The sequence below is a fragment of the Pleurodeles waltl genome, chromosome 7 (assembly GCF_031143425.1).
Source record: "Pleurodeles waltl isolate 20211129_DDA chromosome 7, aPleWal1.hap1.20221129, whole genome shotgun sequence".
NCBI lineage: Eukaryota > Metazoa > Chordata > Amphibia > Caudata > Salamandridae > Pleurodeles > Pleurodeles waltl.
Genome location: NC_090446.1, coordinates 1,553,897,679 through 1,553,916,970, shown reverse-complemented (window position 1 = coordinate 1,553,916,970; position 19,292 = coordinate 1,553,897,679). Strand labels below are relative to the sequence as shown.

The 19,292-nt window shown below is 47.4% G+C and overlaps 1 protein-coding gene across 1 annotated transcript in view; it reads right to left on the bottom strand.

Moving 5' to 3' along the window:
- Positions 1 to 311: 311 nt before the first annotated feature.
- The window catches only part of LOC138247114 (probable ATP-dependent RNA helicase ddx6), an 80,124-nt gene continuing 61,143 nt past the window's right edge, over positions 312 to 19,292 (bottom strand). Inside the window, exon 14 of the mRNA XM_069201859.1 lies at positions 312 to 447. The gene's annotated coding sequence lies outside the window, so the exon portion shown is untranslated. The remainder of the gene's footprint in view (positions 448 to 19,292) is intronic.

The window sequence follows — 19,292 nt, the reverse complement described above, 5'->3', positions numbered from 1 at the left end:
CAGCAAGCTCCTCTGTCTTATTGCTGTGAAGGGGCTGGTGAGCAGCTAACAAGAGACATGATCCATGTCCCGATCACATTATACCTCCAAAGAGCAGGGGTTCCAGAGCTGTAAGCGGCAGGAAGGCACCTGAAAACGCAAGCCATACAGCAGGTCACAAGGATACCAGAAGAGTGGAGTTCCACGCCGCCGTGCCGGGATCACAGGAAAATGCAAAGTCCTTCACCAGGACACTGGAAATCAGACTGTACCAGAGCTCAAATGCACAACACAAGAACCAAGGGAGGGGAAAATGAGAAATACAGTGATCCCTTCCTTGTCATCAAGAAAAAGGTAAAGTCCACCTGACGTGGGGGGGCAGCATCTAGGGCGAAACCCCCAATGTTTTAACTGCTGCTCCATAGCCAGACTCCACTCTCACATGTAACTCCATCTGCACAGAGGCCCCTAAAAAAAACAACAACAAAAAACTGAAGAGTTCAGTACAAAACAATTAACTCAGAAAGTAGACAATTCATTTCAACAAATATTAATTTTTACTTCTTGTGCCTAACAGCAGTTTTAGGATTCCAGTCTTTCGGGGAAATGTGCGGGCAATTTCAAGACCAATGTGTGTGCCCATCTCATCTCCCATCATCTATCTAACACAAAAAGCCAAGCACCAAGTGAAATTACACTTATTTCAAAGTTATATGTCCTTATTGTTCCTCAGAACACTAGTTTACAGCATCCATTTTAGGACTTCATCATCCCTGCTTCTCATCCATCATACATCATCCCTGCTTCTCGTCCATCATCCCTTGTCCCTGCTCCTCGTCCATCATCCCTGCTTCTTGTCCATCATACATCATCCCTGCTTCTCGTCCATAATCTTTCATCTCTGCTGCTCATACATTATCCCTGCTTCTCATCCATCATCCCTGCTTCTCATCCATCATCATTCATCCCTGCTTCTCATACATTATCCCTCCTTCTCATCCATCATCCCTTGTCCCTGCTCCTCGTCCATCATCCATCCTTCTCGTCCATCATGCATCCTCCCTGCTTCTCGTCCATCATGCATCCTCCTTGCTTCTCATCCATCATGCATCCTCCCTGCTTCTCATCCATCATGCATCCTCCCTGCTTCTCATCCATCATGCATCCTCCCTGCTTCTCATCCATCATGCATCCTCCCTGCTTCTCATCCATCATGCATCATCCCTGCTTCTCATCCATCAAAAATCATCCCTGCTTCTCATCCATCAAAAATCATCCCTGCTTCTCATCCATCAAACATCATCCCTGCTTCTCATCCAATCATCCCTGCTTCTCATCCATCAAACATCATCCCTGCTTCTCATTCAAACATAATCCCTGCTTCTCATTCATCAAACATAATCCCTGCTTCTCATTCATCAAACATCATCCCTGCTTCTCATCCAAACATCATCTCTGCTTCTCATCCAAACATCATCCCTGCTTCTCATCCATCATACATCGTCCCTGCTTCTCATCCATCATACATCGTCCCTGCTTCTCATCCATCATACATCGTCCCTGCTTCTCATCCATCATACATCGTCCCTGCTTCTCATCCATCATACATCACCCCTACCTCACCCATCATTGCTACTTCTCATCCATCATCCCTGCTTCTCGTCCATCATACATCCTCCCTGCTTCTCGTCCATCATACATCCTCCCTGCTTCTTGTCCATCATACATCCTCCCTGCTTCTCGTCCATCATACATCCTCCCTGCTTCTCGTCCATCATACATCCTCCCTGCTTCTCGTCCATCATACATCCCTGCTTCTCATCCATCATACATCGTCCCTGCTTCTCATCCATCATCCATCATCCCTGCTTCTCATCCATCATCCCTGCTTCTCATCCATCATACATCCCTGCTTCTCATCCATCATACATCATCCTGGCTTCTCACCCATCATCCATCGTCCCTGCTTCTCATCCATCATCCATCGTCCCTGCTTCTCATCCATCATCCATCATCCCTGCTTCTCATCCATCATCCCTGCTTCTCATCCATCATACATCCCTGCTTCTCATCCATCATACATCATCCCTACTTCTTATCCATCATACATCATCCCTGCTTCTCATCCATCATACATCATCCTGGCTTCTCACCCATCATACATCCCTGCTTCTCATCCATCATACATCGTCCCTGCTTCTCATCCATCATACATCGTCCCTGCTTCTCATCCATCATCCCTGCTTCTCATCCATCATCCCTGCTTCTCATCCATCATCCCTGCTTCTCATCCATCATCCCTGCTTCTCATCCATTATACATCATCCTGGCTTCTCACCCATCATACATCCCTGCTTCTCATCCATCATACATCGTCCCTGCTTCTCATCCATCATACATCGTCCCTGCTTCTCATCCATCATCCATCGTCCCTGCTTCTCATCCATCATACATCCCTGCTTCTCATCCATCATACATCATCCCTGCTTCTCATCCATCATACATCATCCCTGCTTCTCATCCATCATACATCATCCCTGCTTCTCATCCATCATACATCATCCCTGCTTCTCATCCATCATACATCATCCCTGCTTCTCATCCATCATACATCATCCCTGCTTCTCATCCATCATACATCATCCCTGCTTCTCATCCATCATACATCATCCATGCTTCTCATCCATCATACATCATCCATGCTTCTCATCCATCATACATCATCCCTGCTTCTCATCCATCATACATCATCCCTGCTTTTCATCCATCATACATCATCCCTGCTTTTCATCCATCATACATCATCCCTGCTTTTCATCCATCATACATCATCCCTGCTTCTCATCCATCATACATCATCCCTGCTTCTCATCCATCATACATCATCCCTGCTTCTCATCCATCATACATCATCTCTGCTTCTCATCCATCATCCGTGCTTCTCGTCCATCATACATCATCCGTGCTTCTCGTCCATCATACATCATCCCTGCTTCTCGTCCATCATACATCATCCCTGCTTCTCGTCCATTATCCCTCATCCCTGCTCCTCATCCATCATCCCTACTTCTCATCCGTCACACGTCATCCCGGCTTCTCACCCGTCACACGTCATCCCGGCTTCTCACCCGTCACCCGTCATCCCGGCTTCTCACCCGTCACCCGTCATCCCGGCTTCTCACCCGTCACCCGTCATCCCGGCTTCTCACCCGTCACCCGTCATCCCTGCTTCTCACCCGTCACCCGTCATCCCTGCTTCTCACCCGTCACCCGTCATCCCTGCTTCTCACCCGTCACCCCTGCTTCTCACCCGTCACCCCTGCTTCTCACCCGTCACCCCTGCTTCTCACCCGTCACCCCTGCTTCTCACCCGTCACCCCTGCTTCTCACCCGTCACCCCTGCTTCTCACCCGTCACCCCTGCTTCTCACCCGTCACCCCTGCTTCTCACCCGTCATCCCTGCTTCTCACCCGTCATCCCTGCTTCTCACCCGTCATCCCTGCTTCTCACCCGTCACCCCTGCTTCTCACCCGTCACACATACCTGCTTCTCATCCATCACCCCTACCTCATCCATCATCGCTACTTCTCATCCCTGCTCCTCGTCCATCATCCCTGCTCCTCGTCCATCATCCCTGCTCCTCGTCCATCATCCCTGCATCCACGTCCATCATCCCTGCATCCACGTCCATCATCCCTGCATCCACGTCCATCATCCCTGCATCCACGTCCATCATCCCTGCATCCACGTCCATCATCCCTGCATCCACGTCCATCATCCCTGCATCCACGTCCATCATCCCTGCATCCACGTCCATCATCCCTGCATCCACGTCCATCATCCCTGCATCCACGTCATTCATCCCTGCATCCACGTCATTCATCCCTGCATCCACGTCATTCATCCCTGCATCCACGTCATTCATCCCTGCATCCACGTCATTCATCCCTGCATCCACGTCCTTCATCCCTGCATCCACGTCCATCATCCCTGCTCCTCGTCCATCATCCCTGCTCCTCGTCCATCATCCCTGCTCCTCGTCCATCATACATCATCCCTGCTTCTCATCCCTCCTTCTCACCCATACCTGCTTCTCACCCATCACCCATCATCCCTGCTTCTCATCCGTCATCCCTGCTTCTCATCCGTCATCCCTGCTTCTCATCCGTCATCCCTGCTTCTCATCCGTCATCCCGGCTCCTCATCCGTCATCACGGCTCCTCATCCGTCATCACGGCTCCTCATCCGTCATCACGGCTCCTCATCCGTCATCACGGCTCCTCATCCGTCATCACGGCTCCTCATCCGTCATCACGGCTCCTCATCCGTCATCACGGCTCCTCATCCGTCATCACGGCATCACTGCTTCTCATCCATCACCCCTACCTCACCCATCATTGCTACTTCTCAATCACCCCTACCTCACCCATCATTGCTACTTCTCAATCACCCCTACCTCATCCATCATTGCTACTTCTCAATCACCCCTACCTCATCCATCATTGCTACTTCTCAATCACCCCTACCTCGTCCATCATTGCTACTTCTCAATCACCCCTACCTCGTCCATCATCCCTACTTCTCGTCCATCATCCCTACTTCTCGTCCATCATCCCTACTTCTCGTCCATCAAATCATCCCTACTTCTCGTCCATCAAATCATCCCTACTTCTCGTCCATCAAATCATCCCTACTTCTCGTCCATCATCCCTACTTCTCGTCCATCATCCCTACTTCTCGTCCATCATCCCTACTTCTCATCCCTACTTCTCATCCCTCATCCCTACTTCTCATCCCTACTTCTCATCCCTCATCCCTACTTCTCGTCCCTCATCCCTACTTCTCGTCCCTCATCCCTACTTCTCGTCCCTCATCCCTACTTCTCGTCCCTCATCCCTACTTCTCGTCCCTCATCCCTACTTCTCGTCCATTATCCATCATCCCTGCTTCTCGTCCATTATCCATCATCCCTGCTTCTCGTCCATTATCCATCATCCCTGCTTCTCGTCCAACATCCTTCATCCCTGCTTCTCTTCCTTCATCCCTACTTCTCTTCCTTCATCCCTACTTCTCTTCCTTCATCCCTACTTCTCTTCCCCGTTCGCATCCATCTTCCACCATTCCTACTTCTAATTCCTCATCCATCATCCCTACTCCTCATTCCTCATTCAGAGCAACACATTTTCAGTTCTGTGAAACACGCCTTCACACTGATTGGTTGGCAACAGCCAATCAGAGTTATGAGAGAGGCCTGCTTTCTATTTCACTGCAAAGAATTGCTATTTCTTTGCATGTGCTGGGTGAAGAGGGAGGAGAGGAAATGCAACTGTGTGTTTGGTTCCAGTGAATTCAAAGCTGTACAACATTTCATTTTATTTAACTAAGTGTTTTTCGGTTCACACAGAACTATGCAGAAAGCTCTCCTAGTTTGAAAAATACAAGAAGCCACAGCTTGGGAAATAAATCATCTCTTGGAGAAAGGGTTACACAGTTCAACGAAAACCATTCTGGTTTCAGAAAAGAAAAAAAAAAAAAACACCTTTGAGAGATAAAAGCCGCCTGAGATTTAAACATTTTATTTGTTACGAATAAAAATAAAACCAGAAATGGTTTGGGTGAATAAAATAAAATTCCAGCTTTTGCATCAAGAAATTTCAATTCTATCAAGGACACTGAGGCGAGGATTATGCTTCTCTCTCTTTACTGCACAAAAAGCAGTAGCCAATGAAACACTTTAAACTACATCTCCCAAGATCCTCAGTAGTCCATATCACTGTCCAATCATAGGTCATCCTCCTATAGAAAAATACGTCACATGCAACAAAGTCCTTCCTCTTTCTTTGCAACGGACTGTAACATAACCAGACTCTTCAACTGAGTGAACCAAACTCCTCGAATTCCTCTGAGCGTCGTCATCAGACAGAGCTCCAACTTCCGAAGAGGGCCAACTGCGAACTCTAGAGTTCATGCGCTCTTATTACCCGGACCTGGGATAGACAACATCTACCAGTAATAAACATATCAAACAATGGATCAACAAGTGGGTAGTAACAGACATGCTGTTCAATAAAATAAATGATATAAATTCCAATCAATACAACACAATTGTGTGAATTATATGGGTGGGATAATCCTCGTCCCGTGTCCCTAATAGAATTGAAAATTCCTGACGCAAAAGCTAGAAACCTTTTAATCTGTGTCCGGTCCGGAGGCTTCGGATTCTGCTCGTTCTTAGCTGATCTACAATAGGTTTGTGATAAAGCACTTTGAATAAGAATCTGAAGACAAGTCTTTCGCTGCCATATTGTCCTACAAACGAGAACCTGTACAAAATGCTTTGGAAGCCACAGCACCTCAAACTGAATGCGCTCCAAAAATAGAGATACCTACACCAGCTTTAACAACCATCTAACCCACCTGGCTAGAGTAGCTGACAAAACCGGACCAACAGGCCTTTGCAAAGAAATGAGTAATTGGCCTTGGGAGTCACGATTAACTTCACAAGTAGACGCTTCATAAGCTTTCAAACATTTAACAACACATAACTTTTGGTGATGAGGAAAGGCAGGGTATGAAATACATTTAGAAGCAGTCTTTGTTCTTTTGGAAATTGTAAAAGACACTCCCGAATGAGTAAATACTGTACTAGCCAAATCCAGTGTTTCACATCCGAAACCCGGCGGCAAGATATTAAGCAAAGAAGCACCGTAAGCTTTGCTGTCAGCTGTTTGCGCAAAAGATCTTCGTATCAAGGCCAGGCTTTCAAAAAAACACAAATGTACATCAACGTCCCGTAGAACCAATACTTTGATTGTGGTGGTTTGACCATCCTGATGCTACGCAATAATTTGCATACCAAGGGATATTTCCCAAACGGTTTACCCTCAACCTGGGGGTGGCAATCGAAAATTATTAATGGTTCTATAAGCTAAACCCTGGGCTGTCAAATCTGAAAGGAAATTCACAATCCTAATAATGTTTGTTCCCACAGGATTAATACTTTGTTCACAACACCTACCAGTCCATCTTTTCCAAGATGATTCGTACCGCTTGTGAGTGGAAGGGGCTCAGGATTGAGACAAGAAAAACAACACGTTGTCCGAAACTCTTGACACTTGCCAACGTCCCCTGAAAGTCTCCATGCCGTGAGGGACAACTGCCCTGCTAGTATCAGGGGATGCGATAACCCCGCTGGGTCCAGCAACAGAGATGGATGAGAGGCAATGCGAATCAGACAGGCACATGAGTGCCATCGCAACAAGGAACCATGATCCGCTGATTGTCTCCTCACCTGAGAGTACACTCTCTGAATCATGGAGAATCGGGGAAAAGCATACAAGAGCCCGTCTCCCACAACTGGAGGAAGGCATCCGACCCCACTGCTGGGGGATCCGGTCTCCAACTAAAAAATCAGGGCAGCTGATCGTTCAGGCGTGAAGCAAAAAGATCAAAGGCACGCAGACCCCACAACTGGTTGAGGTTGGAAAACTTCAGAGGCTCCAGTTTCCAATCGCTGCCATCTCTCAGGAAACCAGAGTTCTAGTCCACTACCAGGTTGGACCGTCCCAGAATGTACTCCACCAACACTGAAATCTGGTGTTGGAGACAATACTCCGAAAACTCATTGGTGATTGTCACCAAAACCTGTGACCTAGTACCCCCAGGCGATTTATATAATGCACCGCCGAAATGTGGTCCATGCAAAGCAGGATGCAACAACTCGCTTTGCGAGTGGAGAGGGACCGAATCGCAAACACTCCGCCAGAATCTCCAGGCAATTGATATGGAGCGTCTTTTCCTAAGAGGACCACCGCCCTCTCTGAGGGATGAGGAGTAGGGATGATGGATGAGGTATTAGAAGTAGAACTGATGGAAGAGATGGAGGGGTGATGGATGGAAGAGATGGAGGGGTGATGGATGGAAGAGATGGAGGGGTGATGGATGGAAGAGATGGAGGGGTGATGGATGGAAGAGAAGGAGGGGTGATGGATGGAAGAGAAGGAGGGGTGATGGATGGAAGAGAAGGAGGGGTGATGGATGGAAGAGAAGGAGGGGTGATGGATGGAAGAGAAGGAGGGGTGATGGATGGAAGAGAAGGAGGGGTGATGGATGGAAGAGAAGGAGGGGTGATGGATGGAAGAGAAGGAGGGGTGATGGATGGAAGAGAAGGAGGGGTGATGGATGGAAGAGAAGGAGGGGTGATGGATGGAAGAGAAGGAGGGGTGATGGATGGAAGAGAAGGAGGGGTGATGGAAGAGAAGGAGGGATCGCCTGAATGGAGGAGGCTAGAAGACAGACCAGGCGAACCAGTCTTCAATTATATATTCAGACAGACAAGGAGGCTCCTCAACAACTCCTTGACAGAGATCAGCTTTGAAAGGGGCAACAACAGTTGTGCTCTGATAAATCTACCTAAAAGCCTAAAAATGCTGTTTTGAGACGGAGTCAAGATCGATTTCTTTGAGTTGATGAGGAAACCTAGATCCTGAAGAACGGATCCATGACAGATGCGTCAATACGGTCTCCTCTGACTGATCCACATTCAGAATATCATCCAGATAAATAATAAGGCCTCTTCCCTGAGGAATTGAACCACTGGTCTCAAGAGGGCGGACAATAGACCGAATGGGAGGACGGCAAACTCGTACCATTGATTTCCCCAAAAGAACTGAAGAACTCTTCGATGTGGCCCATAAACTGGAAAAGTTAGGTAAGCGCCCTTGAGATCTAGCAGCACAAGATAATCCTTCTCCTGTAAAAGATCTCTCAGCAGATAAATACCTTCTATCTTGAAATGCCGATAAACTATCCAAGAATTGAATTCCCGGAGACTGAGAACTAGGCGAGAGCTTTCGCTTTTCTTTTGTACCAGGAAGACTGAACTTACAAACCCTGAAGGATGAGGACTTGTTCTGACTATGTCATGCTTGTGAAGCATCGCAGAAACTTCTACGTCTATGAAATTTCTCTATTCTCTGAAAAAATGAAGAACTTGGAGGAGGCCTGGATTGTTGGGGAAAGTCATAAAATTTCAGTTTGAAACCTTGAACAGTTGGAAAGATCCATGGATATTGAGAAATACTCTCCCAAATGTGTACATACCCTCGTATTCTGCCCCCAAAATTACTTCTGAAAACTGAATGATTCTCACCTATTGCAGTGCTGTCTGAAGTGGAGAAGCCACTGCAGTTACTGCCTCGGAAGCCATGGCCACGACCTCTGAGATCTGGAGGGGTAGAATCCAGATGCTGCCTAGGAACCTCCTCGTCCTCTTTGGGAAAAGCCTCCTGAGGCCTGATAATATGCAAAGCCTGGCACGCGACCCCTGAAGCGCCCAGCCCTGACAAAAAGGCTACAATTAAATATTTTCTTTATTGATGTTTGTGCCTTGTCTAAGGCGGAAAAGGTGGCAACGTATTTTTCCAAATCTTTCAAAAATTTATCTCCAAACAGGATGCCATTTGCCATGGTTCCATCCTTATTGGGAGAGCCAGCCCTGCCAACTTCGGGACAATCCTCATGGGGAAAGATAGTCTTTGTTCTGTAGACATTGCACAATTGGCATTGCCAAGCAGGCATAAGGCTCTCTGAGCCCACTCCAAGATCGTATCCGGATCGAAGGGTGCGCTAGATTCCTTTGCCTGCAGTGCGACTTCCAGGATCTTTGTGATGGACCGGAAATGTCAAGAAACTTGTCCTGACATCCTTTCCATGCTCAATCCAGACCTTTTTTGGGGTCTTTTGTGAACTTTTTAATAAAGCTCGCTAAGTTTGGATCCAACTCAGTCGTATTCGCCACTTTACCTAAGAGTGAGGGGCGGGGCATTCGGAACGCAAGGTACTGCGAAGGTCCTCATCAAATCCTTTACGAAGTTTGCTCTGCACATATAGTGGGCTACTTCGCCGCAGGGAATCCACTCAGTAGATCGAGGATGGATAACGGATTTTGGGACAAAGGACAAAGTCCGTTGAGTCTGATTATCTTCCTTAATGTTTTGGGATTTGCACTTACCCGATGGCTTAGGGTCATCTTGCACCTGATCTGAATCAGAAGAGCATGAAGAAGCCGATTGGGAGGCGTCCAACGTGCCTGTGAATAGCCCTGGCACTGATTCCGAGGCTTCTGGAGAAGCTAAAGAGTCAGTCATGGTTCTTTAGCACTGACGCAGCCATCCGCGCAAGAATCTCCACCAATGATGCTAAACCTACAGAGACTCTTCTGGGCAACGCCCATATCAGATGTAAGATCATCCCTAGGCACATTCGAAACAGGGATTCGCCCCTTGGGCTCTCGATGACTACATCTCATCAAAGGGTGAGTAAAAGGCTTCAATGCCTTAATTATAGCCTGATTTACAGAGTCCTGAACATGGTATCCCAGGGCCTCAACTAACCGCTCCTCCATACGATGCTCTTCATTTATTTCAGGGGATTCTCAATAGTTATCTTCCTCATCGGCGTAGTACGCCATCATCAAGCTTAAGAAAAAGGGAGGATTTCAATGGAGGGGGGGATAGGTAGGGGGCACACCCAGAAGGGACAGCAATTAATCCAGCAAAATGTGCTTAATTATGGCACTAAGTAAAGTGTGGTGGGAACACCTGCCTATACACCCCTAAGGCAAAGACGGACACCGTTTATGCGCCCTGTCAGGCATTCTGGGACAGCTTTTAGAGCCGAAACACGCATGCGTTCGGAAAAGAGACTATCACCCAAGTGCATGCGCAGCACCTGAAATAGAAAGAGGACCACATCCTCTGCGTCCGGCGATCGCAGAAGGTGCACCGTGTCTCGAATCCTGAAGCTATTAGAACGCATAAAGCTTTCCGCGAGTCACGCACGATCCAACTCCTGCGTCTAAGCTTAAAGCAGACCACGACTGACAATATAAGAAGGCACAGCGACATGCCGGGATTGAGTCCCTCTCCACTCTGCCAAATGTTAATAATAAACATATACATGCTGTGCCAATCTAAAGAAAGGAAAGAACACTAATCTCGGGCTGAAGCAGCAAAGAAAGAGGAATGACGCTGTTGCGTGACGCACATATAAATGAGGATGACATGATTGGACAGTGATATGAACTACTGGGGACCTGAGGAGATACGCTTTCGGTGTTTAAAGAGTTTAATTGGTTACTGTGTTTTTGGCAGTAAAGAGAGGGAAGCATAATCCGAAGCCTCCAGTGCGGACATAGAATTGCACTTTACTGTCACCAGAGCTGATTTTAAATATTTTATTTCTACACATGAACCGGAAACCAGAAAGACACTTGAATAAAATGAAATGTTGTACAGCCTTGAATTCACTGGAAACACACAGTTGCATTTCCTCTCCTCCCTCTTCACCCAGCACATGCAATGAGAAGGCTGCTTTGCAGTGAAATAGAATCCAGCTCTCTCTCAACTCTGATTGGCTGCTACCTAAGCCCGATACTGTGTTGCTATGCTATGACTGAGGGATCAGGAATGAGGAGTAGGGATGATGGGTGAGGGTTGAGAAGTAGGGATGATGGAAGAGGAGTAGGGATGAGAAGCAGGAATTATGTAAGAGAAGAAGGGATGATGTGTAATGGAAGAGAAGGAGGGATGAGGGAAGAGGAGGGATGATGTGTAATGGAAGAGAAGGAGGGATGAGGGAAGAGAAGGAGGGATGCCTTAATCACTGAGACCTGGATGAACGCTTCATCGGCCCCGGACATCGCCATAGCCATCCCCGACGGCTACAAGATCGCCAGGAAAGACCGCACCAACCAAGTTGGAGGAGGAATTGCCATCATATACAAGAGCTCCATCAACGTCACTACCTCCACCGAAGACACCCCCCTCGCCGCCGAACACATGCACTTCCAGATCGACACCGACCCCAGGACCACCCTCAGAGGAACTCTCGTCTACAGGCCCGCTGGACCACGCGCCCTATTCAGCGAATCCATCACAGACTTCATCTCCCCGCATGCCCTAGCCTCGCCAGACTACATCCTCCTCGGAGACCTGAACTTCCACCTGGAGCAGAACAATGACACCAACACCACCACCCTGCTCAACAACCTCGCCAACCTCAGCCTCAAGCAACTGGTGAACACCCCCACCCACATCGCTGGACACACGCTCGACCCCATCTTCTCCGCCAGCAACCACGTATGCTTCAGCCACTCCTCCGAAATACACTGGACCGACAACAGATGTGTTCACTTCACCTTCAGACGCAAGACTCTCCACCTTTGCACACAACCGATCTCACGCAGACCTTGGAACAAAATCTCCACAGAACAGCTACTCTCCACTCTCAACCACAACCAACCAACCATCACCTCCGACGCCAACAACGCAGCCCTCAGCCTCACACAGTGGATCACCAACTGCACTGACAACCTCGCCCCCCTCAGACGCCTCCCAAGACAGACCAACACCAGGAAACCTCAATGGTTCACAGACGCCCTCAAAGAATCCAAGAAATCCTGCCGTACCCTCGAGAAAACCTGGCGCAAAGATCACACCGCAGAAAACATGTCAGCCCTCAAACTCGCCACCCGCGAACACCACCAGCTGATCCACGCCACCAAAAGAGCATCCTTCAAAGAGAGACTGGACAAGAACACCCACAACAGCAAAGAACTCTTCAACATCGTCAAAGAGTTCTCCAATCCCAACGCCAGCTCCAACTCCATAACGCCCTCACAAGAACTCTGCAACTCCCTCGCTACCTTCTTCCATCGAAAGATCACCGACCTACACGACAGCTTCGGTCCACAGATCCCGCCGACCACCACGGAACCCACAGCCCCAGCCGTCACCCTCAACGCCTGGACACCCATCAGCGCCGAAGAGACCAAAACTACCATGAACACCATCCACTCCGGTGCCCCCTCGGACCCTTGCCCACATTACATCTTCAACAAAGCCGACGCCAGCATCGCACCCCTATCTCCAGACCATCATCAACAGCTCGTTTTCATCTGCCACCTTCCCAGAGAGCTGGAAACACGCGGAAGTCAACGCTCTCCTGAAGAAACCCACAGCGGACCCCAGCGGCCTGAAGAACTTCCGCCCCATCTCGCTCCGCCCCTTCCCGGCCAAAGGATTACTGCTCAGTAGGTGAGTCATTTAAGTAGCGTGTATTGTCAAAGAAAGGTGCACTGTGAAACAAGATGAAAAAAAAGAAAAACATCTGGTACTATAACTGACTTGTGTGGGGCGGATGGACGTGTGTTAATCTAGAACACAAAACAACACAAACTGATGATTCCAGGCAGTGGGACAGAACTAGGGGGTGAAGGAACCTTGAAAGATTTTAGATGAACCATAAAGGGGCCTTCAAATGTTTATCTTCAGTGTTTTAATGTTTTCAAAGAAACACTCTAAAACAACGCCTTCTGTCTGAGGTGAAAATCATTCTACCTCAGTACTTACGGAGTAAGTATTTCTTTGTGTTCGTAGCATGTGTGGCTATACATGCTCTCGGGCTGCAGAGCAGTTTCTCCACTAAGATGTGGAAAGCGAGTAGATGACAGAGGCCAGTGTAAGGTTTGGCAAAAGCTTCAAAGCTTTTTTTTTTTTTTTTTTTATTCTAAAAAAAAAATTACTCCAGTCAATGTGCCATATAGGCAGCCTTTTAACATCTATAGAGCGAAAGTGATTTGAGAATCTGGGTGCAAGAAGTGCTTGATCAATGTGAAAAGGTGTGGACCTGAATGAAAGCTTCCTCTAAGGTTGAGCCTAAAAGGGAGGTGATCCATCAAGAAGGCAATCTTCCCTAACAATCACTGAAGATCACAGGAATGGAGTGGTTCCAAGGGAGCACCCACAAGCAGAATTAGAACTACTTTAAAGTCCAGATGGGTGTACTACGCGTGCTGAAGATTTTCCTTGTGCTTCTTCTTCCATGTGGATGTGAATAAGCCTTCCTGCCTTGACTGAAGTCCCTCACCCGTTGTTGTGACAGAGGATGCTTCGGACCAGAGCAAAATCATTAGTAACTTCTGAATGTTTGGTTTTTGAGGTACATGCTAGAAAACAGCTACAAAGTGTGTGTGAAACGGCTCTTATGATACACAGTTGTGTTCGTGTTCCGTGAAACTGAGATGAGAGGGAGTGTAGCTCACAAACTGGTGCCTGTGGCACACCAAAGGAAACATCACTAATCCAGTGTACAGCTACGTGGCTCGGCTAAACAATCACAACTAGTTAACACAGAAGAAAAAGTTACCATCTGTAACAATCCTTTTGGTGGATACAGAATGTTCCTGTCGATTCACCACCTTATAAATTCTTCTTACAGGCCTGAGACTTGTCTGGAGAACATTTCCTCACCAATGCCTCTCCAGCACTACCTGGCAAGTACTCCACTTCCAGAAAGGACAAAACTGGGGATTAAACAGGTGCACTGATGTCAGGTTCTGTTTCTGTGCTCAATGAAGGTGCACGGATAGGAACAACGGGATAGGCACAACAATCACGGATACAGCACATCACGGGTTTGCCTACTTTGGGATCTTAAACAGGGCACCAACTGCTCGGAGAGGAAGAGAACAGAAGAATCTGCAGGGAGTTACTATCACTTTTGATGGTTAAGCTTTCCAGCAGATTCCTCACCTTATGAATAAGTCTCCAAGCAATACCTCCCTATGAGGTGGCACTGAGAAGTACCAGTTTGCCAAGATCGTCAGGAAATGCAGTTCACAAAACTTATCACTGCATGGCAGATACTGGAGGCAGCAATGCTGTGCAAAAATATGCAAAAATGACCATGTGACCTCTGAGGAGGTCCCTGAAGCAGCCATGGCCCTAGGTGAATGGACACCAACACCTTCTGGACAATCCTTTTGGCCAGCGCACAGCAGATCTTGATAAAGTACGACCTTACACAAAATGGTGCATTTGGTCACATTCCAGCTATGGCAAATCAACAAAGAGCTGCTCATCTACTCTTTATGGCCAATGTAGTGTAACACAACACATCTGGGTAGTAGTGTATGCAGTTGTTGCTTCCTCGGTTGGATGTGGTGGACAACAGGAGAATGAAAGGGAAATAGCCGCGCTCACATGAAACACAGAAACTACCCAAAGTAAAATTATGGGGCAGGTGTAAAGAACCGAAACCTGATGGATTTGCATACTGAGAAGCCATGAGGTTTACAGACAGTACAAGTAGAAGTTACTTCCTCTAGTAAGGTCTTCAGAGTAGAGCGTCTACCCAGGCAACTGTGCATCTGCTTGAAGGGAGATGCCATCAAGAAAGCCAATACAAACTTCTAATCTGACTAAAGACCAATGAAGGTGGAAACAAGTAAAGCAAGCCTTTCAGAGAAAAGCACTACAAGTCAATCTAAAGAGGCATTGTAGAGCAAGACACACAAATTGTAATTGTAGCCGCCACAAGACCCTGCTGTGTAAGGGATTCCACCAATCACACAATATAGGACAGGACAGATGAGTTACCTTCCGACTCATCACTGGATGAACTTGCACCAAAAACCAGGAAGACAAAAGGGCTAACTGGTGCCCCTCAAATGCCATGTGTACAGCCGCAGCATCGGGGACTGGGTGGAGGACCTGACCCCGCTGCTGCAAGAGTACGTCTATCCTGCATGGAGAGGACGAGGTTGCTGAATGTCGAGGGGCAGCAGTAGGGTGCACTACATCCTCTGCACTCAGTCTGGGGTCGCTGAGAGACGTTCGGCTCAATCCTCTTGCACTTTCTATAGAACTTTCAACAGAAGTGGAAGTGTCAAAGGCTGTGACCCGTACACTCTCCAGCTGTGTTGGAAGAGTGACATTTATGCCATTGTTGACCTGTCAAGATATTAGAAAGGATCACCAGAGGAAGCAGTTAAACACTATAGAGCCCATGAACAGAAAGGATAAATGAGAAGAGAGGAAGCAGACACCCCAGAGTTTAAGTCCCATTTATCAACAATTAATTCTTGGCATTACTCTAGAATCGTCTTGAGCTACTTGGAAGGTATTATCAGTTTCTTTTTAAAAGATGAAGGCTCTTTACTTTCCAGGGTTTTCTCTGTACAGTAGTGTTCCAAAATTCACCACAAAACATTTTCCAAAAATATCTCTCTCATTTTCTTGCAACATCTTGGAAACTGTTGGTGATGCACGCCCAACATCTTTTCTTGTACCCATTGGGGGAGGTGGTTTCAGTCTACATTATCTGTACCCACAGGGGTATACGACCTCCCTCTACCATATTTGAGCTTTTTTGGGGGGGGGGGGGGAGGGAGCGAGCTCACTCTACAATTATTGTACCCATGAGGGGAATGAGCTCACTACAGTTTTTGTACCCACGAGGGGGAGGTGACCTCACTCTACAGTATTTGCACCCACAGGTGAGGGTGAGCCCACTTTACAGTATATGTACCCACAGAGGGAAGTGAGCTCACTCAACAGTATTTATACCCACAAGGGGAGGTGGGCTTACTCTACAGTGTTTGCACCTACAAGGGTAGGTGGGCTCACTTGACAGTATTTGTACCAACAGGGGGAGCTGGCCTCACTCTGCAGTATTTGTATCCAAAGGGGGGAATGAGCTAACTCTACAGTTTTTGTACCCACAAGGGGAGGTGGGCTTACTCTACAGTATTTGCAACTACAGAGAGAAGTGAGCTCACTACAGTAGTGTTACCCATCAGGGGCTGTGGCCTCACTCTACAGTAATTGCAACAACGGGGGTTTTGTTGGGGGGGGGGGGGGGGGGGGGGGAGGGAAATGGGTGTAAACTCACTCTACAGTATTTGTACCCACAAGGGGAGATGGGCTCAATCTACAGTTTTTTTACCCACGAGGGAGGTGGCCTCACTCGCTAGTATTTGTACCCACCAGGGGGAGGTGAGCTCACTTGACAGTATTTTTATTACCCACAAAGGGGGGGGGATCAGTCTACAGTATTTGCACCCACATATGGAGGTGGGCTCCCTCTACAGTATTTTTACCCACAGATGGGAGTGAGCTCACGCTACATTATTTGTACTAACAATGGGAGGTGGGCTCACTCTACAGTATTTTTGCTGAGCTCACTCCATTTGTTCCCACAATGGGAGGTAAGCTCATTCTACAGTATTTTTACCCACAGGGGGGGGAAGTGAGCACTCTACAGTAATATTACCCACAAGGGGAGGTGAGGTCACTATACAGTATTTGCACCCACTGAGGGACGTGAGCTTACTCTACAGTATTTCTACCCACAAGTGGTCTCCAAACATTTTAACGCTGTGCCCCCCAGTTGAAAAATTTCAATAATTGGGCCCCCCACAGAATTTTTCACAATTATGTTATAAAGTTTGCAATGTTTAAATATGTCTAGACCTATTTAAACATTGTAGTTAAGTACTGTTACCTTTTAAAAATGCAATAACATGCTTCTGCTTAAAGCAAAGGCCTGTTATCTGTATAAAGCTGCTTTTGGCCAGTCTGGCGCCCCCCCCCCCCCCTGGGATCAGTTGAGGCCCCACTAGGGGGGCCCGCCCCCCAGTTTGAAGACCTCTTTTCTACAGTGATTTTACCCAAAAAGGGAGGTGAGCTCACTCTACAATATCTGTACCCACAGAGAGATGTAATCTACAGTATTTGTACCCATTCACTCTGCAGTATTTTTACTCACAGGGGGGAGTGAGATCACTCAACTGTCACGTGGGCTCTCATTATCCTAATAAGGCTGCTGGATTTGGGCGGCATCATCACTTGAATTGTGGGGAACTGAATCCGATCCCACACCATGTGACACTTGTCGGCCTAATCTGGTTTTCCTGCTAACTAGCAGTGCCTCATCTCTGCTCAAGAGCAGGGATGATTGTGGCAACCGGGTGCATGACATGAATGACTTGTGGGAGATGGCAACATGCGCTGAAACTTGTTAAGTCCCTACTTTCAGTCGCTATATTTTGGTAGAAAACCACGTTGGAAATATCCAAGGTTGTTTTGTATTTTGTGTGCACTACATTGTTTATCAGTGCTGTACTGTGTGCATTTTGAATTGCAAACATGCATGTATGACTGTTTAAATGTATTTAGTCTAAGACTATTCTATATGAATGGTCCGGTTTGCCTGCAGGGAACAATGGATTGTTCGCTGGTGAGACACAGGGTTTATTTACTCCCTGGTACTCTAGGTGTGTAAGGATTTCCTTCACAGGTGCTCTTGCTTCATGCTTTATTGGGTATCGGGGTTGAGATTTAATTGGTATTATATGGGAGGGGTGGATCTTTATCCCATCCTACATGGTTGCAATGTAACACGGGTGCTTGCGCCTTAGCCCAATCAATGGCGTAATCTTCCCTGAGCCCTGTGGGAAGAAGGGGCGAGAAAGAGGGTTTAATTACCTCTTCTCCATATGGGACATTACGGACAAATTCTGGTGGCCAATCCTTTTCAGCCAATAAGATCTCATATTGTAACAACACGATCCCAAAAGATTGCATCTATTGTGCGCTCAATGTCTCCTAATTGTCGTTTATATTTATACACCCTATAGAGTGTAGAGAAGCACAGGCCAGCAGTCTCAACTTGTAAGACGTCATCAGTTGCTTTCACGTCCAAGTGTTCTTAAAGATTCCGGCAAACTATTGTGACCTCTGATGCGCTGCCTAGCAGTGCCAGTGCCCACTTCCTGTTCTTCAGTAAAGCTCTCACCCTGAGCGGCATGTCTTAAACCAATGGCTGCCGCTTTTTCCTTTTTAAATAGTGGTTTTTGTTGGGGAATTTTCTCTTCTGTCCTAACAGAAACTTCTGCGTTGCGAGTCCTTTTTTGGTTTCACATACTCAGTTCGCTGCTCTGTCCGCCCACCTCTCTCACTGCATTTATCTGGTGAGTCCTGAAAGGAACGAGATTGGCATGTATCAGTATATTGATATCTAATCTAAGAGGCGTTTCTATATTACCTCTATTTCTAAGATTATTGCAATTTTGAGGGGTCTCCGAATGCGCAGATTCTTCCCTTTCTTTGTTAGGCGTTTGTTTTTGTTTATCCCAGCGTTTTTCAGAACCCTCAGGTGCTTGCTTGGTGACCATAATTCTTTGGAGGACCTAACGTGTAGTACTGTGTGTGGTAGGGCGCCATCAAGCCAGTTTTTATGGTCTTGAAAAGATAGAGGTATCTGAGTATGCATACGCTCTGTATTGTGCTGGTGTGTTAGCAGGTGTGTAGTGATGACTTGTATTAGTGTTCCTATCAACTTCTGGAAAAGTGACCCCAGAGTAGAATATTTCTGTTCTGTAGGCTGGATGAGCCTCGAATGCAAATGTGACAGGACCCTTCCCCTTTCCCCCTGCTGCCCCTCCCCCCCCTTGGGCTGTGACGCCATTA